Genomic DNA, 5,000 nt, shown 5'->3' with positions numbered 1-5,000 from the left:
GATACGCACTGATACACCTGTGCTGCTGGCGTACCGTCCGCTCTCCGTTTCAATAACTTTTTTTTCTCCATATTATTTTCGAATACCTTTAAAGACGTGAATAATGGATTTAAAACCCATCTCTCTCTCTCTCTCTCTCTCTCTCTCTCTCCTGATTCATCATCTTCCTTCTCTTGGATAAATGTTTTCTTCTTCTCGATCTTAAGTGACGTATCAGGAACTTAAATCAACTGGCGAGTCTATCCTTAGATTTTAACTCACCCCCCCCCCCCCTCCAACCTCCACCCTCGATCCCTAAATCCTGAAAAGAAATTTAAAAAATATATAAAATAAGGTCATTAACGTCTTCGTCTTCGTCATAACAAGGTATCTGTGCACTTATCCCATTTCACAGAGATAAGGAAGAAATGGATATATATGGATGAAAAAGAGAGAGACACGCACAATAATGCTCATTCTATAAGAGAAAACAATCATAATTCACTCGTCATACGGAAGCGAGAGAGAACGAGAAAGAGAATAAATCACACCGAGAAAGAGAGTGTGAATAAAAAAAAATGGATAACGAATAAAACAAAGATAAATAAAGTTTCCCTCCTGCGATATGCACTCCATAATGAAAACGGACGAAACGCAGAAAACGAAGGGCGTGTAGTTAGCTGCTGTCTGAGCCGGTCATTAATCATCGCGTTGACCCTGGAACAATGGTGGGTTTCCAGTCCTGGCGAGAAACCCCTTTCGAAAACCTCCTTCTCGTCCTTGCTTTTCTTCGAATATCGCATTAGCTCGGTGTTACACGTGTTTATTCATTCGTTTTTGTTTTTTTTTTCCTATAAGGAAGGATTTCTCAGAACGTGTGTTGGTTCACATCTGGTACCGGAATGTCAAGGAAATGAGGACGAAAACAAAAGACGGTCGAATTATACACATGATCCTTGAGTCATACGGACGATTTCGCATCGGGTATCAGACCGTAAATAAAACTAAATAAATCCAACAAAACCAAAAATAAATGAATAGGAATAAATATAATAAAAATAGAATACATACGTAATCCTTGAACGTGTGGCAGGACTGGTCGCGGAAGACATGGCTGCCTCTCTAGACTTCCTGTTCCGGATTCTACATTCGTCGTTTTTCGTTTTCCGACTTTTTTGGGGGCGATGTTTTAATCTCGTGGGATGATAATTCCTTATCGTTCTTTCTTTTCTTCATCGTCTTTTCCCTTTTTCTTTCCTGCATGTTTTATTTTTTTTATGTATATATTCTGTCATCATCATCCTCGTCGTCATCATTATCATCATCATCATCATCATCATCATCATCATCATCATCATCATCATCATCATCATCATCATCATCATCATCTCTCTCTCTCTCTCTCTCTCTCTCTGTCTCTCTCCCCCTCTCTCTCTCTCTCTTTCTTTCTTTCTCTCTCTCTCTCTCTCTCTCTCTCTCTCTCTCTCTCTCTCTCTCTCTCTCTCTCTCTCTCTCTCTCTCTCTCTCTCCCCCCCCCTCTCTCTCTCTCTCTCTCTCTCTCTCTCTCTCTCTCTCTCTCTCTCTCTCTCTCTCTCTCTCTCTCTCTCTCTCTCTCCTTTATCTTTACCACGCTTTCATTTTTTTTAAATCCTCTCTGGAAATATTCACAAGATGTATTAAGACGACAACCAATGCAGATGTGATCACATATGAAAATAGCGATGATTGTTGTGAACGAAATTACATTCACAGCTCTCGGCTTTATGGCAACATTGCATCATGTTTTATGTTGGGCGCGCATGCGGAAGCAAGAACACCCGTTCGTGCAAAAAGGCAGTAACATTTATCATGTAACGCGTATCCGGTGGAAAAATTATATGTTGGATTCATACCGCTTGAATTAAAGATTAAGCGATATTTTACACCTCGATAGACGGATAGGTTGGTAGATAGATCGATATATATATATATATATTTAAATAGATGGATAGATAGATAGATAGGTAGATATACAGATTAACAAATATATATATAGAGAGATAAAAAGAGTAGGTAGGCAGACAGACCGATAGACAGATAGATAAATAGATCGATCGATCGATAGATAGATAAACAAATCCATATATCGATCGATAGATAGAGAGACAGTTATTTAGTTAGGTAAACAGACTGATAAAGAGATAAGAAGATAAAGTGATGGATAGATGGATAGATCGAGAAATAGAGATGGCTAGTGAGAGAGAGAGATTCAGAGAGAGAGAGAGAGAGAGAGAGAGAGAGAGAGAGAGAGAGAGAGAGAGAGAGAGAGAGAGAGAGAGAGAGAGAGAGAGAGAGAGAGAGATTCAGAGAGAGAGAGAGAGAGAGAGAGAGAGAGAGAGAGAGAGAGAGAGAGAGAGAGAGAGAGAGAGAGAGATTCAGAGAGAGAGAGAGAGAAAGATTCAGGAGAAGAACGGAGAGAGAGAGAGAGAAGAGAGAGAGAGAGAGAGAGAGAGAGAGAGAGAGAGGAGAAGAGAGAGAGAGAGATTACAGAGAGAGAGAGATTCAGAAGAGAGAGAGAGAAGAGAGAGAGAGAGAGAGAGATTAAGGGGAGCAGAGAGAGGGTGAGAGAGAAGAGAGAGAGAGAGAGAGAGAGAGAGAGAGAGAGAGAAAGAGAGAGAGACAGAGAGAGATAGAGAGGAGATATTCTTCAGAAGAGAGAGAGAGAGAAGAGAGAGAGAGATTCAGAGAGAGAACAGAGAGAGGGAGAGAGAGAGGAAGAGAAGAGAGGAGAGAGAGAGAGAGAGAGAGAGAGATTCAGTGGAGAGCGACATAGAGGCTCGCGCTGCGCGTAGCGCGCCGTCGCTCTCGCGCTCTGCGCATCTTCGCACACACCACACACAACACACACACCCTAAAACTCACACGTAACATCGAGCTGCCGGCGCTCTCAAGCACACAACCAACACTGCTCCCCACACACTCTCGCGCCGCGCGCGCTCTCGCGCTGCGCGCTCGAGCGCGCGCTCCCGCTGCTCGCCGGCTCCCCTAGCGCGCGCTCGCTCGCTCGCGCGCGCTCGTCTCGCGCGCCGCGCGCGCGCGCGCGGCTCTCGCGCGCTGCTACATAAAAAACGCGCGCCCGCTCCGCTCGCTCCCACGCGCGAGCGCTGTCGCGCTCACGCGCGCTCTGGCGCGCGCGCGCGCGCTGCGCTCTCGCGCGCTGCTCGCGCGCGCTCGCGCGCGCTCTCGCAAACAGCAAACACACACCACACACATCCACACGACACACACACTCACACCCACAGACATCGGCTCTCGCTCGCGTCGTCCGCGCGCTCGCGCGTCGCTCGCGCGCGCGCTGCGCTCTAAACTATCAAACACCACACACACCACCACACCACACATACACACACTCACCCACACCACATAGCACTCACACACATACACACACCACACAAACACACACCACACAACACCCACGACTCACACACACACACACACACACACCACATCTCTCGCTCGCGCGCGCTCGCGCGCGCTCTTCTCTCTCAACATCTCACCACACACAACACACAAAACCACACACACACTCTCTCGCGCTCTCGCTCTCTCCGCCTCGCTCTCTCTCCCACCTTCCCTCTCCCCCCCCCTCACTCTCGCGCCCGCGGCTCGCCACCGCTCTCGCGCTCTCAACCCAGGTCTCGCTCTCGCGCCGCGGGGGCGCAACCGCTGCGCGCCCGCACGCCCGCTACGCGCGCGCGCGGCGCGCGCTCTGCGCTCTTCTCTCGCCGCGCGCGCTCGCGCGCGCGCGCGCTGCGCGCTCTCTCTCGCTCAACCTCGCCCGCGCCCGAGGCGCGTCGCGCTCTCTGAACAGGTAAACCGCTCGCTCCTCGCGCGCGTCTCACGCTCGCTCTCTCGCGCTCGCGCTAGCCGCCCGCGCTGCGCTCGCTCTTCCGCTGCTGATCGCTCGCTGCGCTCTTTCTCGCTCTCGCGCGCTCTCGCTCGCGCGCGCGCAACCTGGCGCTCGCGCAGCCTGCCGGACAACCCGGCGCTGCCAGCAGCGTCCGAGGTCGTGCTTCTCTCTGCGCACACACCCTCCTAGCTCTCTCTCTTGGCAACCTACTCGCGCCCCCGCTCACTCGCGCTTCTCTCAACCCCCCCCTCCCTGCCCCGCCGCCCGCTTCCCCGCGTCGCCCCCACCGCCCCCCCCCCCCCCCCCCCCACACCAACCACCACCTCCACCAACCGTCAAAAATTAACCCAGACACCCCGCGCCATACCCCATCCAACCTCCCCGGTATAAAATCAGCAGCCGCTGACTCTGACGCACAGCCCGTCCACAAAAAGCCACCCCCCCCACCCCCCTCAATACTCCCACCCCCGTACCCGGATCGTTCATCGGACTACATAAACTCTATCCACCCGCCCCCCCCCCCCCCCCCAACCGCAAACCTACCCGCCGTTGCAATTTGCACAACCGGTAAATAGTCCTTGATATCAATATACTCATTGCACATACAGAGGCGAAGGAAGTGAATGTAGTATATAAGTGTATATATTTAGATGCAGTCTGACTGACTGACTGGCAAACACAAAAACAGGCAGTCAGGCTGACTGGCTGACTGGCAAACAAACAAACAGGCAGTCAGACTGACTGACTGACTGGCAAACAGACAAACAGGCAGTCAAACTGACTGACTGACTGGCAAACAGACAAACAGGCAGTCAGACTGACTGACTGACTGGCAAACAGACAAACCGGCAGTCAGACTGACTGACTGGCAAACAGACAGGCAGTCAGGCTGACTGGCTGACTGGCAAACAGACAAACAGGCAAGCCAACTGACTGGCTGACTGACTGACTGACAGAGATAATAACAGGCAGACAAGCAGTCAGACTGACTGACTGACTGGCAGACAGACAGACAAAACAGACTGACAGAAGGCAGGCAGGTAGACACACAGACAGATTGACTAACTAACTGACACGCTCTCTTATAGGCATAAATACATCATACCTACACAATGCAAACAGCAGTCCCAAC

This window comes from Penaeus chinensis, chromosome 2, assembly GCF_019202785.1.
Source record: "Penaeus chinensis breed Huanghai No. 1 chromosome 2, ASM1920278v2, whole genome shotgun sequence".
Taxonomy (NCBI): Eukaryota; Metazoa; Arthropoda; class Malacostraca; order Decapoda; family Penaeidae; genus Penaeus; species Penaeus chinensis.
Note: the sequence above shows the minus strand (reverse complement) of the source record.